This window comes from Arachis hypogaea, chromosome 18, assembly GCF_003086295.3.
Source record: "Arachis hypogaea cultivar Tifrunner chromosome 18, arahy.Tifrunner.gnm2.J5K5, whole genome shotgun sequence".
NCBI classification, from domain to species: Eukaryota; Viridiplantae; Streptophyta; class Magnoliopsida; order Fabales; family Fabaceae; genus Arachis; species Arachis hypogaea.
The window spans coordinates 30,361,853-30,380,431 of NC_092053.1; the positions used below are offsets into that span (position 1 = coordinate 30,361,853).

The 18,579-nt window shown below is 40.3% G+C and overlaps 1 non-coding gene across 1 annotated transcript; it reads left to right on the forward strand.

Moving 5' to 3' along the window:
- Window positions 1-17,889: 17,889 nt before the first annotated feature.
- LOC112774299 (small nucleolar RNA R71) lies at window positions 17,890-17,997 on the forward strand. Its single transcript, XR_003188794.1, has one exon. It is a non-coding gene; the product is annotated as a small nucleolar RNA R71 (small nucleolar RNA).
- Window positions 17,998-18,579: the final 582 nt, after the last annotated feature.

The following is an 18,579-nucleotide window of genomic DNA, read 5'->3' on the forward strand; positions in this document are numbered from 1 at the left end:
TAGTAAAGTCCAGAAATGTGAATTTTTTTTGAAAACTAATAAAAATATACTAAAAAGTAGCTAGATCTTACTAAAAACTACCTAAAAACAATGCCAAAAAGCGTATAAATTATCCGCTCATCACAACACCAAACTTAAATTGTTGCTTGTCCCCAAGCAACTGAAAACCAAATAGGATAAAAAGAAGAGAATATACTATAAATTCCAAAATATCAATGAAACTTAGCTCCAATTAGATGAGCGGGTCTAGTAGCTTTTTGCCTCTGAACAGTTTTGGCATCTCACTTTATCCTTTGAAGTTCAGAATGATTGGCTTCTATAGGAACTTAGAATCTAGATAGTGTTATTAATTCTCCTATTTCAGTATGTTGATTCTTGAACACAGCTACTTTATGAGTCTTGGCCGTGACCCTAAGCATGTTGTTTTCCAGTATTACCACCGGATACATAAATGCCGCAGACACATAACTGGGTGAACCTTTTCAGATTGTGACTCAGCTTTGCTAGAGTCCCAATTAGAGGTGTCCAAAGCTCTTAAGCACACTCTTTTTGCTTTGGACCACGACTTTAACCACTCAGTCTCAAGTTTTTCACTTGACACCTTCACGCCACAAGCACATGGTTAGGGACAGCTTGGTTTAGCTGCTTAGGCCAGGATTTTATTCCTGTGGGCCCTCCTATCCATTAATGCTCAAAGCCTTGGATCCTCTTTTTACCCTTGCCTTTTAGTTTAAAGGGTTACTGGCTTTTTGCTCTTGCCTTTTGGTTTAAAGAGCTCTTGGCTTTTTCTGCTTGCTTTTTCTTTTTCTTCCTTTTTTTTCTTTTATTTTCGCCATTTTTTTTGCAAGCCTTGTTTTTCACTGCTTTTTCTTGCTTTAAGAATCAATTTTTATGATTTTTCAGATTATCAAATAACATTTCTCCTTTTTCATCATTCTTTCAAGAGCCAACAATTTTAACATTCATAAACAACAAATTCAAAAATTTGCATTGTTCAAGCATTCATTCAGAAAACAAAAAGTATTGTCACCACATCAAAATAATTAAACTAATTTCAAGGATGAATTTGAAATCATGTACTTCTAGTTCTTTTGTGATTAAAAACATTTTTCATTTAAGAAAGGTGATGGATTCATAGGACATTCATAGCTTTAAGACATAGACACTTAGACACTAGTGATCATGTAATAAGACACAAACATAAATAAAACATAGAGCATAATTTTTGAAAAATAGAAAAATAAGAGCAAGGAGATTAAGGAACGGGTCCACCTTAGTGATGGCGGCTAGTTCTTCCTTTTGAAGATCCAATAGAACGCTTGAGCTCCTCTATGTCTCTTCCTTGCCTTTGTTGCTCCTCCCTCATGACTCTTTGATCTTCTTTAATTTCATGGAGGAGGATGGAATACTCTTGGTGCTCCACCCTTAGTTGTCCCATGTTGGAACTTTATTCCCCTAGGGAGGTGTTAATTTGCTCCCAATAGTTTTGTGGAGGAAAGTACATCCCTTGAGGCATCTCAAGGATTTCATGATGAGGAACTTCCTCATGCTCTTGTTGAGGTCCATGAGTGGGCCCTCTTGTTTGCTCCATCTTCTTTTTATTGATGGGCTTGTCATCTTCAATGAGAATGTCTCCTTCTATGACAATCCCAGCCGAATTGCAGAGGTGACAAATGAGGTGAGAAAAGGCTAACCTTGCCAAAGTGGAGGACTTGTCAGCCACCTGTAGAGTTCTTGAGGTATAATCTCATGAACTTCCACTTCCTCCCCAATCATGATACTATGGATCATGATGGCCCGATCCACAGTTACTTCGGATCGGTTGCTAGTAGGAATGATAGAGCGTTGGATGAACTCCAACCATCCTCTAGCCATAGGCTTAAGGTCAAGCCTTCTTAGTTGAACCGGTTCTCCTCTTGAGTCAATTTTCCATTGAGCTCCTTCCACACATATGTCCATGAGGACTTGGTCCAACCTTTGATCAAAGTTAACCCTTCTAGTGTAGGGGCATGCGTTTTCTTGCATCATTGGCAAGTTGAACGCCAACCTTACATTTTCCGGACTAAAATCTAAGTATTTCCCCCGAACCATTGTAAGCCAATTCTTTGGATTCGGGTTCATACTTTGACTATGGTTCTTAGTGATCCATGCGTTTGCATAGAATTCTTGAACCATTAAGATTCCGACTTGTTGAATAGGATTTGAGAGAACTTCCCATCCTCTTCTTCTAATCTCATGTCGGATCTCCGGATACTCACTCCTTTTGAGCTTGAAAGGGACCTCAGGGATCACCTTCTTCTTGGCCACAACTTCATATAAGTAGTCTTGATAAACCATTATTTTATGGTTTATATTGTGTTTAATTGTTTGGTTTTATCAAATCTTTACCCACTTATTCATATGATTAGCATGTATTTACAATTCCTTCCCAAAATTACTCCATGGTTGAAAACTTGCTTCCAAGAGACTTTTAATTATGTATTTTAATTCTCCTTTATTCCATTCGATGCCGTGATCCCTGTGTTAAGTGTTTCAGGCTTTATAGGGCATGAATGACTTGGAAATTGGAGAGGAGGCTTGCAAAAATGGAAGGAACACAAGAAATTAAGGAGATGACCAGCGAGAAGCGACGCGAACGCATGGCTCACGCAACCACACGAAATGGAGAAATCGCAGTGACGCGCTCGCGTGCCTGACGCGAACGCATGGATTGAAAACTGTACGAGTGACGCGAATGCATGGACGACACGCACGCGTGGCAAGGCAAAACGCTGGATGACGCGAACGCGTGGATGACGCAATCGCGTGACGTGCGCGATCTGCAGAATTTGCAGAATTCGTTGGGGGTGATTTTGGGCCATTTTTGGCCCAGCAAAGCATATTAAAGCCAGGGAACATGCAGAGACCGGAGAGACATTCATTCCACATGATTTTTAGTTTTTAGATCTGACTTTACTCCTCCTCTAGGTTTTCTCTCTACACATTCATAGTTTTTAGGATTTTGTTTTTATCGCTTTTTGGATTGGGATATTGAGAAGAGTTATTACCTCCGCCAAGACTTCATCATTCTAGTTTATTTTCCTTACTTGTCACTTACTCTTTTATATCCTTAATTTGTTCAGAATTACTATTGGATTATTTTTAGAATTTGTTAATACAAGAACTATTTTTATTTTTAATTGGTTTTTTTATTATTATTTATCATGTCTTCCTTTATTTCCCTTTCTTATTTTGTGAAGTTGACATTCATAATGAGCGAGTAGTTCCATAACTTGATTGGGAGTTGATTGAAAGGAAAACCTTGAGTTGGAATACTCAAGAGTAAAATTGTAATTGGGTTTATTGTTGGATTGTCCTCTAGTTACTGACACTAATCCTTTCCAAGGGAGAGGATTAGAACTTATGAATAGAAATAGACTTCCAACTCGCTTGACTTTCTTCTACCTGGTAAAGGATAACTAAGCAGAACAACCTTCAATTATCAATTAATCTTGGGAGAACTCCAACAAGGATAGACTTTCCGACTAATCTACTCCCGGTCAAGATTCTTATTTAAATTACATAAATTCTCTGATTTAATTTCCTGTTTATCAAACTCAAAACCATTTTTGAAAACATCTGATTAATAAAATAGCACATCTTTCTGCAACTCGTTGGGAGATGACCTGGGATTCAGACTCCCAGTATTTTAATTCTAATTTTGTGACAACCCTTCTAAATTGATAAGTGGATTTTTGTTGGTTAAAAACTGTACTTGCAACGTATCTCTTATAATAATTTCTTAACCCGCCAATTTCTGCCGCGTCAATTTTTGGCGCCGTTGCCAGGGAGTTGCAATAGAGTGCTAAGTTATTGATTGGAATTTATTTATTTGTATTTTATTTTATTTTGCTACTATGAGCTGCATGTTTCTTTCATCAAATGACGCATTCACTTCCTGATCCAAGCTTGCCAGTATTTGATCCTGAGATTGAAAGAACTATTTCACGTATAAGGCAAGCTCGGCATCGGTTAGTCCTCTCCGAGGGCAAATCTGAAACGTCACTTGAGGAAGAAACGAGCTCCTTTTCTACTGATTCGGTTGATTTACGTGCAGGTGACATGGCAGCACCTAGGAGAGTTACTATCCAGGAAGCTGGAGCCCCTGATTTTACACTGCAACTGTATGAAGCGCATCACCCAGCGGTGGCTGTAGATTTTGAACTCAAGACTGGACTACTCAATTTGATGTCTAAGTTTCATGGCTTACCTGCTCAAGAGCCTATCAAGCACCTTAGGGATTTCCAGGCAGCCTGTTCTACTGTCAGGCGTGATGGTGCAGATGAAACTTCTATTTTGTTAAAAGCCTTCCCATTCTCTCTTGAGGGAAAGGCGAGAGAGTGGTACTACACTCAACCCACAGCAACTGTTTCTAACTGGGATACGCTTAGAAGAGAATTTTTGAAAAAATTCTTTTCAGCTGAAGTTACTGATAAACTAAGGAAAGACATTTCCATGATTGTTCAGGACGAATCCGAGACTCTCTACGAATACTAGAAGTGCTTCAACAATCTTCTGGAAGCATGTCCCCACCATATGATTGACAAGATAGTGTTGCTCGGCTACGTCACACAAGACATGAGGCCTCAAGATAAGACCACATTGGAAAGTGCTAGCAATGGGTCTATGAAAAAGTACAAGACCACTGATGAGACATGGCAATTGATCAGTGACTTAGCTGAATCTACTCGGAATCACAGGCAGAAATAAAGCCGATCAAAGGCTGTTGCAGAGGTATCTTCTAGCAAAGAGACTACTGCTCTGACTCAGAGTGTATGTGAAATGACCAACTTATTGAGGCAGATGCAGTTGAGTCAACAACAAGCTCAGCAAGCTCAACCCTCTCCACCACAGCAAAGCCAACAGTTAGTCCCACAAAGAGTATGTGGAATCTGTGCTGATTATAGTCATTATACTGATGAATGTCTGCAACTCCAACAGGAAGACAATATTGTAGCAGCCACTCATAACTTTTATGATCGCCCCAATCAAGGATACAATCAAGGTGGCAGCTACAACCATGGATGGCAGGACAATTCCAACCAAGGTTGGAGAGATAATTCTAACCAGGGCTGGAGGGACAACAATAACAGAGGAGGCAGAGACAATCAAGAAAATCAGAGGTGGAATAATAACAACAACAGGCAGCAGAACCAGAACCAGCCTTACAGAGCACCTCACCTGAGGTAATCCCAAGGACCACAGCACAACCAACAACAAGTTCCACAGATCACTTATTCTAATTCCTCTCCGAATGACGAGATGTTTCAATCCATTGCGTAAGGACAAAAGAACATGAAAAGTTCACTTAACGGTCTAACATCCGCCATACAAGCTCTCATCTCTCAGATGGGATCATCCAATACTTCAAACACTCAACATGCAAGCTCAGTGGAATTCCTTCTCAACCCTTACCCAATCCAAAGGGTGGCATCAATGCCATCACCCTAAGGTCCGGAACCATACTACAAGAGAGGAATCAGGAGGAGCCAAACCCACCAGAACACGCCCCAGCTAAAGAGGTGGTGGAAGTAGAAGATACTGAAGAGGAAGAGGACATACAAGACATGGTTGAAGAAGAAGAAGAAGCTCAACCATAGAAAGAAGCACCAAAGGATGCAGACGCTGCGGAAAACGCCCTCCCTATTCCATTTCCACAAATTGCAAGGAAGCCCAGAAAGCAAATGGAACTTGATCCCAAAATGGTAAAAATATTCAAAAAGGTTGAGGTAACTGTTCCCTTTTTGATGTTATTCAGCAAGTACCTAAATACACAAAGTTTCTAAAAGATTTATGTATACATAAAGACAAAATTAATGAATTAGAAACTATTCCTTTAGGTAGTTCTATATCTGCTTTAATGGGAGGTATACCTGAAAAGTGTAGTGATCTAGGTCCATGTATGGTTAATTGTACTATTGGAGGTGTGATATTTTCTGACTGTATGTGTGATTTAGGAGCGTGTGCTAGCATAATGCCTTTGTCTATATATGATACTTTGAGGCTCCCTCCCTTAAAAAGGTCGGTAGCTCATTTTGCGTTGGTAGATAAAAGCATTATTACAGTGATTGGAGTTGCTGAAGATGTATTAGTGAGCATTAATGGGCTCACATTTCCCATTAACTTCTATATCCTGGAAATGCCTCCTAATGACTCAGGAAGCCCATCGTCAATCCTGCTTGGAAGATCATTCCTGAAGACTTCAAAGTTCAAGCTGGACGCATTTTCCGGAACTTATTCTTTTGAAATAGATGGCAGAATAGTGAAATTCAGTTTAAATGGAGCTATGAAGCACCCTCCGGATGATCATTCTATCTCCCAGTGTGACATCATAGATGAAACCGTGGCTGAAGTTCACCAGGAGGAATTAGAAGAGAAGTACATAGGACAAAGTCCAAGTGTGGGGACATTCTCAGAGGATAATGAGAGCACTTCACCATTATCACCAGCTCCAGATAATCCAGAGCCTGGCCATGAGCAGAAATTAGAATTAAAACCCCTCCCTCCACACCTCAAGTATGCTTACCTTGAGGACGAGCAGAAGTTTCCAGTTATCATTGCAAGGGAACTCACTTCCCAACAAGAAGAACAGCTACTCAGTGTGCTGAGAAAACACAAGAAAGCAATTGGATGGAGCCTAGCGGATATAGTAGGCATCAACTCTCAAGTTTGTGAGCACAGAATATTCTTAGAAGAGGGAGCAAAGCCTGTCCGTCAACCTCAAAGAAGATTGAATCCCACCATCTTAGAAGTTGTCAAGAAAGAAGTGACCAGGCTACTTGAGGCAGATATCATTTACCCCATCTTAGATAGCGAATGGGTCAGTCCAGTACAAGTCCCAAGAAGTCTGGAATCACAACAGTAAGAAATGAGCATGGAGAGCTTCTGACAACTATAGTGCAGAATTCATAGAGAGTTTGCATTGACTATAGGCATCTCAACTAAGCCACTCGCAAGGATCATTACCCCTTGCCATTCATTGATCAGATGCTTGATCGCCTGTCAGGTAAATCCCATTATTGCTTTTTAGATGGTTATGCAGGCTATTTTCAAATTCATATAGCTCTTGAAGATCAGGAAAAGACTACTTTTACATGTCCTTTTGGAACTTATGCTTATAAGAGAATGCCCTTTGGCTTATGCAATGCACCAGCTACTTTCCAAAGGTGCATGATGAGTCTTTTCTCTGACCTTATTGAGAACTGTATGGAGGCTTTTATGGATGATTTTAGCGTTTATGGTGATTCATTTAGCCTTTGCTTAGATAGTTTATCTAGAGTGTTAGATAGATGTGTTAGTACAAACCTTGTATTGAATTTTGAAAAATGTCACTTTATGGTAAAACAAGGGATTGTACTAGGACATGTTGTGTCTAATACTGGCATTTCTGTAGATCCAGCAAAGGTGGATGTTATTTCTAGTTTACCTTACCCCTCCTCTGTGAGGGAAGTCCGTTCATTCCTTGGCCATGCAGGTTTTTACCGGAGATTCATTAAGGACTTCAGTAAGGTAGCACTACCCTTATCCAGACTACTGCAGAAAGATATTGAGTTCGAGTTCAGTGAGGATTGCAAACAAGCGTTTGATAAGCTGAAGACCGCCTTGACTCAAGCTCCAATTGTGAGAGGACCAGACTAGAGCCAGCCATTTGAAATTATGTGCGACGCCTCCAACCATGTAGTAGGAGCAGCGCTGGCTCAGTGTGAAGGTAAGAATCCTTTTGTAATTGCTTATGCGTCTAAGACTTTAGACGCCGCTCAGTCTAATTACACTACTACTGAGAAAGAGCTTCTTGTTATTGTTTTTGCTCTGGATAAATTCCGAGCCTATTTACTTGGTACTAAAGTAGTAGTGTACTCAGACCACGCAACTCTAAAGTATTTATTAGTTAAAAAGGAGTCCAAACCAAGGCTTATACATTGGATACTGCTACTACAAGAATTTGATTTAGAAATTAAGGATAGGAGTGATAACCAGAATCTAGTGGCAGACCACTTGAGTCGCCTTGAGCACATTAGGGATGACTCCACTCCTATAGATGATAATTTCCCATTTGATAACCTGCAAGCAGTATCTGAAGTAGTCCCTTGGTATGCTCCTGTAGCTAATTATCTAGTTAGCCGCACTTTCCCTCCAGACTTTACTAAGCATCAAAGAGACAAGCTGAAAAGTGAGTCCAAATATTATGTATGGGATGATCCATATTTATGGAGATGTGGTGTTGACCAGGTAATTAGATGGTGTGTGCCTCAATCAAAATTCTAGTCCATTTTAGAGGCCTATCACTCATCTGAGAGTGGAGGACATTTTGGCCCTCAAAGAACAGTTAGAAAAATTTTAGACTGTGGATTCTGGTGGCCTACTCTTTTTAAAGACGCTGCTGAATTTTGTAAATCTTGTTCCCCATGCCAAAGGTTTGGTAATATATCCAAGAGGGATGAGATGCCTCAACAGATTATGCTTTTCTGTGAAATTTTTTATGTTTGGGGCATTGACTTCATGGGTCCATTTCCAAATTCTAATGGTTATTTTTATATATTGTTAGCTGTAGATTACGTTTCTAAATGGGTGGAAGCAATTCCTACCCGCACTGATGACGCTAACACTGTTGTTTCCTTTGTTAGAAACCATATTATTTGTCTCTTTGGATCACCACGAGCACTCGTGAGCGATCAAGGCACCCATTTTTGTAACAGGAGACTAACAGGATTATTGAAGAAGTATGGGATAATTCATAAAGTGGCAACAGCCTACCATCCCCAGACTAATGGGCAAGCCGAGGTGTCAAACAGAGAAAAAAAGTGTATATTACAGAAGATAGTCAAACCTCATAGAAGAGACTGGAGCACCAGGCTACAAGATGCACTCTGGGCATACAGAACAGCATACAAGACACCCATTGGGATGAGTCATTTCCGCTTAGTTTATGGAAAAACCTGTCACCTCCCAGTTGAGGTAGAGCACAAAGCCTTTTGGGCAATAAAAGAGTGCAACATGGGATTTGAGAAAGCCAGAGCTGAAAGGAAGTTACAACTGCAAGAATTAGAAAGCCTTCTCCTAGAAGCTTATGAGAACTCAAGACTGTACAAGGAAAAGATGAAGGCTGTGCATGATAAGCACATCAAGAGGAGAGAGTTCTAACCTGGGGACTTAGTCCTCCTTTACAACTCTAGACTGAGGCTCATGCCAGGCAAGTTGAGATCAAGATGGGAAGGTCCATATAGAGTAGAGAAGGCCGAGCCATACGGAGTTTTCCACCTGAGTCATCCTTCAAGCTCTGAATTCATCAAAGTTAATGGACATCTCTTAAAGCTATATCATGGTGAGAAGGTGACGAAAAACAAGGAGCTAGAGATCTTTCTCTTGGAGGATCCGCCAACAGCAGAAGACTGAGCTAGTGGAGCGTCCAACTTAAGAACGTTAAAGCAAAGTACTAGGTGGGAGACAACCCACCATGGTATGATCGTTCCTTTCTTTTATTTCTTTATTTCCTTTCTCAATAACTCTTCTCATTACTAGTGCCTATAGTTTGCATCTGCATTTGCATATTGCATATATAAAAAAAAAACCATGTGACGCAACAGCGTCATTGACGCGCCCGCGTCACAAGTGCGTAACAAAGAAAAAGAAATCGAACAGAAAGTCACGCGAGAGCATGGCTGGAGGCATGCCTTTGGCACAATTTGACCCACGCGACCGCGTCGTCGACGCGTCCGCGTCGTGAGGAAAACAATGCCTCCCACGCGTCCGCGTCAAGCACGCGAACGCGTGCCCTGAAAATCGACGTATGAAAGGGTGTATGGCAGAATGTTACGCTGGACTGGGGCTGGAATGGTGCTACACGCACAGGCCCTACCACGCGAACGCGTGCCCCACGCGTCTGCGTCGTCTTCCAATCTTGGCCATTCACGCGATCGCGTCCACCACGCGAACGCGTCACCCTGGAATTTGGCAACAATGAGTTTCGAACAGAGAGTTGTGCGAGCGCGAGGCTGCCCTCGTGCCACTAGCACAGATTATGTCACATGTCCGCGTGACTGACGCGTCCGCGTCGCTTGCGCCGCACAACATATCCATATCTGCCAAAATATCTTATCTTTCTCTTTCTCAAATCCTACTTTTTCTTCTCCCTCCTTATTTCTTTCCCACTCTTTTTCTCTTCCTTCTTCCTTCTTTCTCACTCTCTACTTCCTCTCCCTCACCACCATTATCAAAGTTTTTTTCCTTTCTTTTTCCCTCTTTACTTTTCTATTCTTCTTCTTGTTTTTATGTTTTCTTTTTCTTTTCTTTTTTTTTCTTTTTACTTTCATTATCCATGTTTTCTTTTTCTTTCTTTTTCTTTTAATTGGTGTTGAAAATTTATTTGGGTCATTATTATTTCTTATGATTTGCTTGTGGATTGTTACGGAAATTGTTTGATATTTATATATTAATTTTTAAGGGTTGCTTGCATGTTCAATCTAATACTTTCAATAGTTTATTCACCATGCATGCTATGTGTTTGTGAAAACGCCCGTATGGCATTGTGCACTATTTTTAAGATTTCTTTTATTCTTCTACTCTAACTGCTTGCTTTTCACAAAACCCTTTTTATATTATATTATTTAAATATAATTGTTATTACAAACAGGTTATTAGTTTGAAAGGATTGGTATTCTAACTTGGACATCGAATGCTTGATCTATGCCACTCATGCCTTTGCCGGCATGCCAATAAACACCTTACATTTAATTGTCATCATATGCACTTGCTATATTTCCATTGATGATTTTTCACATGTAGTCATGACCATGTGTTAACATCATTCATCTTTAATGTGCATTGATTACCATCTTTCCCATTCTCTTCCTTGTTCTATCCCTTGAAGTTTTAACATCCTTACTCTTCCCCTTTCAGGATGGCCACCAAGAAAGGAAAAGAGAAAGCTACTCCCAAATCAACAGCAAGAAGAGGAACAAAAAGAGCATTAGTGGCAGAGCCATCTTCAACTGCTGTTAAGCCCTCAACAAAAAGAATTAAGAGGATTATAAAGGTTGATGAAAAAGAGAAAGCCTTCCCAGCAAGGGACACTGCGCGATTTACCAACCGCTACTGTGAGCAGATGTTCCCCATACTGGCAGAAAGGAGTTACAACAATGAATACCTTCTTATCCTCCCGACCCGTATTGCTGAATTTGTTGAGCCGCGAATTGAGCGACGACAATGAGGATTCCTACAGAGACAGCCACGTCAGGTTAATCTTTCCTGGGTAGTCGAGTTCTACTCTAATTTCCACCTGCCAACCCTGCAGTCTGTCTATGTCCGTTAGAAGCAAGTTCCCATTACAGAAGAGGCCATTCAGCGAGCTTTAGATCTTTCCCTTACTCTAGAAGGACTGGACGCATTTCAAGAGGCTGCACTCAAGCGCCAGACGTACTAATTTGACTGGGACGCCGTTCTCAGAGTTATCGCACAACCTGGCAGCAGATGGATCTACGGATACCATCGTTCCCAAACTAAGGAAATATCGGCTTCTGCACTTACCTTGGAGGCTCGCGTATGGGCACAGATCATGTCCCATTATGTCTTTCCGAGCACCCACGAGTCCTCTTTCACTGTAGACATGGCTGTTTTACTCTGGTATATCCTTACAGACCAGCACTTAAACTTACCAAGACACATCCGGAATGCAATGGGACACGTACAAATTGCGGGCAACTTACCTTTTCCCGCCTTGGTTTCAAATCTCGTCTCAGCAGCCGGAGTCTCCCACAATGCTGGGGACACCAAAGCCATGCTTCCACGAGATGATCAATACGTCCCTAACGGGAAATATATCAGACCTCCAGCAGCCACTACAAGCCAACCTACTAAATCGGATGGAGACATTCCTCTTTCAACACCACAAGCACCTACAATAAACCAACTGCTCCATCAGATACTTGAAAGGTTGGATCGGCAGGAACACAAAGCAAAGCTAAGAGAGCGCCGTAACAAGCGCTGATTCACACCTCAAGGAGCTACTTATGGGAAACTACAAAGACCCAGACACCCCGGACTCCACTTCCTTTACCAGCACAAGGAGCCATGACGGTCCCAATTGTGGAGATACTGCTACTAGCCCACCTTTGTTCCTGACAGATGGCACCGAGGACGGTGCAAAACCTTAAGTGTGGGGAGGTCGGTCAGTACCTGACTTCCGGAGGTAATTTCTCTTCCTTAACACCAATAAAATAGGATATTTAGTTAGTTTTTCTTTTGTAGAATAGGATAAATTGCATAGTAATAGGTTAGTTGCATGCATGTTCTACTTGATTGAAAAGATAATAAGTTTCTTCTAAGACCCTATTTTTGTTAGAACAAAATTTCACTAATTTTAGTCAAAACTTTTATGTTAATTTTGCTTGAAGTTGCATTTGGAACATAGTTTAAAAGGCTAAGAACACACAACCCGTAAGATTTGAGCTTAGTTACATGGTTACCTTATTTAACCATAAATATTTTATTCTTGTGTGTTTACTTCTCTATGAGTGTAATCTATATTTTGTTTCATCCTATATGTCCAATGTTTAATATATTTTATATGCTTGCATATGATTGAGGCCATTATTTGTTTAGCTCACTTATCCCAATTAAGCCTACCCCTTAAGTTATCTTTGTTAGCCACTTTGAGCCTTTAAATCCCATTTGTTCTGTATTTTACCACATCACTAGCTTTAAGCGGAAAAATAATTATATATCCTAATTGAATCTCTGGTTAGCTTGAGATAGAATTATGTGTTAATTGAGTATGGGAAGATTGTGGGAACAAAAGATAATAAGGGAATGTGTCATGATAATATAATGGGAATTTGGGTACCTACTCATGTGAAACTATAAAAATTAAAAATCCATGTGCATTGATAAGCTATGTTTATTTTCATGTTAAAAAAAATCTAAAAATATTCAATAAATAAATAAGGGGACAAAATTACCCCAATGCTAAGTTAAAATTCAAAGATCAATGCATATATGATAAAATTAAAATAAAGTTGATACATGAGTATGGAATGTGAAAAGGAAATTTTGGGTAGCTAGGTATGAAATTTAAAATTATATAGAATATATATATGTGTTAGGTGAAAGCTTAGGTTAATTAAAGATTCAATTTATAAGCTTACGTAGCCATATATGTACCCTTACCCTTACCTTGGCCCCATTACAACCTTGAAAAGACCTCATGATGTTTGCATTGGTACGTTAAATGTTGTTGATTGGTTAGGTGTAGAACAAATTTTAGAAAGCATGATTAGAGAGGAGTAGAGTGATCACCCTATACACTTGAGAGACTAGAGTGTACATACATCATCAGTGAGGGTTCAATGCTTAAATTCTATGTTCCCTGCTTTCATGAGCTACCTTCTTGCATTTTTATCTGTTCTTACTGTATAAGAATTGAATTAGTGGAATTCAATTTGTGATTGTCTTGAAGAGCTTATTTACTTTTAATCAAGTGGACAAGAATCATATAATTGCATTCATATGTACAGGTTGCATTGCATTGCATGAGTTTTACATGTTCCTACTCATTTATTTTATCTCCTTCAACTAAGCATGATGACATGCTAATGTTTAAGTGTGGGAAGGTTGATAAACCATTATTTTATGGTTTATATTGTGTTTAATTGTGTGGTTTTATCAAATCTTTACCCACTTATTCATATGATTAGCATGTATTTACAATTCCTTCCCAAAATTACTCCATGGTTGAAAACTTGCTTCCTAGAGACTTTTAATTATGTATTTTAATTCTCCTTTATTCCATTCGATGTCGTGATCCCTGTGTTAAGTGTTTCAGGCTTTATAGGGCATGAATGACTTGGAAATTGGAGAGGAGGCTTGCAAAAATGGAAGGAACACAAGAAATTAAGGAGATGACCAACGAGAAGCGACGCGGACGCATGGCTCACGCAACCGCGCGAAATGGGGAAATCGTAGTGACGCGCTCGTGTGCCTGACGCGAACGCATGGATTGAAAACTGTAAGAGTGACGCGAATACGTGGACGATGCGCACGCGTGGCAAGGCAAACGCGTGGATGACGCGATCGCGTGATGTACGCGATCTGCAGAATTTGCAGAATTTGCTGGGGGCGATTTTGGGCCATGTTTTGACCCAGTTTTCAGCCCAGAGAAGCAGATTAGAGCCAGAGAACATGCAGAGACCGGAGAGACATTCATTCCGCATGATTTTTAGTTTTTAGATCTGACTTTACTCCTCCTCTAGGTTTTCTCTCTACACATTCATAGTTTTTAGGATTTTGTTTTTATCGCTTTTTGGATTGGGATATTGAGAAGAGTTATTACCTCCGCCAAGACTTCATCATTCTAGTTTGTTTTCCTTACTTGTCAGTTGTCACTTACTCTTTTATATCCTTAATTTGTTCAGAATTACTATTGGATTATTTTTAGAATTTGTTAATACAAGAACTATTTTTATTTTTAATTGGTCTTTTTTATTATTATTTATCATGTCTTCCTTTATTTCCCTTTCTTATTTTGTGAAGTTGACATTCATAATGAGCGAGTAGTTCCATAACTTGATTGGAAGATGATTGAAAGGAGAACCTTGAGTTGGAATGCTCAAGAGTAAAATTGTAATTGGGTTTATTGTTGGATCGCCCTCTAGTCACTGACACTAATCCTTCCCAAGGGAGAGGATTAGAACTTGTGAATAGAAATAGACTTCTAACTCGCTTGACTTTCCTCTACCTGGTAAATGATAACTAAGCAGAACAACCTTCAATTATCAATTAATCTTGGGAGAACTCCGACAAGGATAGACTTTTCGACTAATCTACTCCTGGTCAAGATTTTTATTTAAATTACATAAATTCTCTGATTTAATTTCCTGTTTATCAAACTCAAAACCATTTTTGAAAACATCTGATTAATAAAATAGCACATCTTTCTGCAACTCGTTGGGAGATGACCTGGGATTCATACTCCCAGTATTTTAATTCTAATTTTGTGACAACCCTTCTAAATTGATAAGCGGATTTTTGTTGGTTAAGAACTGTACTTGCAATGTATCTCTTATAATAATTTCTTAACCCGCCAATTTCTGCCACGTCAGGTCTTGATGGACCTTTGAGATGAATCTCTCCATCTCCCATGACTCGGAGGTGGAAGCTTTTGCCTTCCCTTTCCTCTTTCTAGAGGTTTCTCCGGCCTTAGATGCCATAAATGGTTATGGAAAAACAAAATACAATGCTTTTACCACACCAAACTTAAAGTGTTTTCTCGTCCTCGAGAAAAGAAGGAAGAATGAAGGAGAAGAAGAAGAAAATGGAGGAGATAGAGGGAGAGGGTGAATTCGGCCAAGGGGGTATAAGGTGTTTATGATGTGTGAAATTGAAGGAGGGATGATGGGTATATATAGGAGTGGGGGGAGGGTTAGGTTCATGTATTTGGGGTTGGGTTTGGGAGGGAAATAGGGTTTTGAATTTGAAGGTAGATGGGGTTTTGGGGGAGAGTGAATGAGGTGATTGGTGAAGGATATTTGGGGAAGAGTTATGGAGGTGATTGGTGAAGGGGTATTTGGGGAAGAGATATGGAGGTGATTGGTGAAGGGTATTTAGAGAAGAGTGTTATGAAAAGGTATGAAGAAGGGAGAGAGAAGAAGAGGTGGGGTAGGTGGGGATCCTGTGGGGTCCACAGATCCTGAGGGGTCAAGGACTTATCATCTCGGCTCCATTTAGGCGTGCAAAACGCCCTTAGAGTGCAATTCTGGCGTTAAACGCCAGGTTGCTGCTTGATTCTGGCGTTTAACGCCAACTTGGTGCTTGTTTCTGGCGTTTAACGCCAGCTTTTTGCGCTATTCTGGCGTTAAACGCCAGTCTGGTGCTTGTTTCTGGCGTTAAACGCCCAGAATGGTGCCAGACTGGGCGTTTAACGCCCATTCTGCTACTCTTACTGGCGTTTAAATGCCAGTAAGCTCTTCCTCCAGGGTGAGCTATTTTTAATGCTGTTTTTCATTCTGTTTTTGATTTTTCAGTTATTTTTGTGACTTCACATGATCATCAACCTAAATAAAACATAAAATAACAATGGAAAATAAATAGATATAATTAAATAACATTGGGTTGCCTCCCAATAAGCGCTTCTTTAATGTCAATAGCTTGACAATGAGCTCTCATGGAGTCTCACAGATAATCAGAGTAGGGTTAGGCCTCTCAACACCAAACTTAGAGTTTGGTTGTGGCCTCTCAACACCAAACTTAGAGTTTGGTTGTGGCCTCCCAACACCAAACTTAGAGTTTGAATGTGGGGGTTTTGTTTGACTCTGTATTGAGAGAAGCTTTTCATGCTTCCTCTCCATGGTTACAGAAGAAGAACCTTGAGTCTTGAATACAAGGTAGTCCTCATTCAACTTAAGGACAAACTCTCCTCTGTCAACATCAATCACAGCTTTTATTGTGGCTAGGAAGGATCTGCCAAGGATGATGGATTCATCCTCATCCTTCCCAGTGTCTAGGATTATGAAATCAGCAGGGATGTAAAGGCCTTCAACCTTCACTAGCACGTCCTTTACTAGTCCATAAGCCTGTTTCATTGATTTGTCTGCCATCTCTAGTGAGATTCTTGTAGCTTGTACCTCAAAGATTTCCAGTTTCTCCATTACAGAGAGTGGCATGAGGTTTATCCCTGACCCCAGGTCACACAGAGCCTTCTCAAAGGTCATAGTGCCTATGGTACAAGGTATGAAGAATTTTCCGGGATCCGGTTTCTTCTGAGGTAATGTCTGCCTCATTAATGCATTCAGTTCATTAGTGAACAAGGGGGTTCATCCTCCCAAGTCTCAGTACCAAATAACTTGGCATTCAGCTTCATGATTGCTCCTAGATATTTAGCAACTTGCTCTTCAGTGATGTCTTCATCCTCTTCAGAGGAAGAATATTCATCAGAGCTCATGAATGGCAGAAGAAAGTTCAATGGAATCTCTATGGTCTTTGTATGAGCCTCAGATTCCTTTGGTTCCTCAAAGGGAAACTCCTTTCTATCCAGAGGATGTCCCATGAGGCTTTTCTCACTGGGATTCACGTCCTCCTCACTCTCTCCAGGTTCGGTCATGTTGATCATGGTTATGGCCTTGCACTCTCTCTTGGGATTTTCTTCTGTATTGCTTGGAAGAGTACTGGGAGGAGTTTCAGTAATCTTCTTACTCAGCTGACCCACCTGTGCCTCCAAATTTCTAATGGAGGACCTTGTTTCATTCATGAAACTTAGTGTGGTCTTGGATAGATCAGAGACTATCGTTGCCAGGCCAGAATGGCTCTGTTCAGAATTCTCTGTCTGTTGCTGAGAAGATGATGGAAAAGGCTTGCTATTGCTAAACCTATTTCTTCCACCACTATTTTTGAAGCCTTGTTGAGGCTTCTGTTGGTCCTTCCATGAAAAATTTGGATGATTTCTCCATGAAGGATTATAGGTATTTCCATAGGGTTCTCCCATGTAATTCACCTCTGCCATTGCAGGGTTCTCAGGATCATAAGTTTCTTTTTCAGAAGATGCTTCTTTAGTACTGTTGGATGCAGCTTGCAATCCATTCAGACTCTGAGAAATCATATTGACTTGCTAAGTCAATATTTTATTCTGAGCCAATATGGCATTCAGAGTATCAATTTCAAGAACTCCCTTCTTCTGAGGCATCCCATTGTTCACAAGATTCCTCTCAGAGGTGTACATGAACTGGTTATTTACAACCATTTTAATGAGTTCCCGAGCTTCTGCAGGGTTTTCAGATGAAGAGATCCTTCTGCAGAATGGTCCAATGACATTTTTGACAACTCAGATAGACCATCATAAAATATACATATGATGCTCCATTCTGGAAGCATGTCAGTAGGACACCTTTTGATCAATTGCTTATATCTTTCCCAAGCCTCATAGAGGGACTCACCTTCCTTCTGTCTGAAGGTTTGGATTTCCACTCTAAGCTTGCTCATCTTTTGAGGTGGAAAGAATTTGGCCAGGAAAGCACTGACCAGCTTTTCTCAAGAGTTCAGGCTTTCCTTAGGTTGTGAATCCAACCATGTTCTAGCTCTGTCTCTTACAGCAAAAGGAAAAAGCATAAGCCTGTATACCTCGGGATCAACTCCATTGGTCTTGACAGTGTCACAGATTTGCAAGAATTCAGCTAAGAACTGATGAGGATCTTCCAATGAAAGTCCATAAAACTTGTAATTCTGTTTCATTAGAGAAACTAATTGAGGCTTAAGCTCAAAGTTGTTTGCTCCAATGGCAGGAATTGAGATGCTTCTTCCACAAAAGTCAGAAGAGGGTGAAATGAAGTCACCAAGCATCTTCCTTGCATTATTGGCATTGTTGTTATTTTCGGCTGCCATGTCTTCTTCTTTTTCAAAAATTTCTGTTAGGTCCTCTCCAGAGAGTTGTGCTTTAGCTTCTCTTAGCTTCCTCTTCAAGGTCCTTTCAGGTTCAGGATCAGCTTCAACAAGAATGCCTTTGTCCTTGATCCTGCTCATATGAAAGAGAAGAGAACAAGAAAGTATGAAATCCTCTAT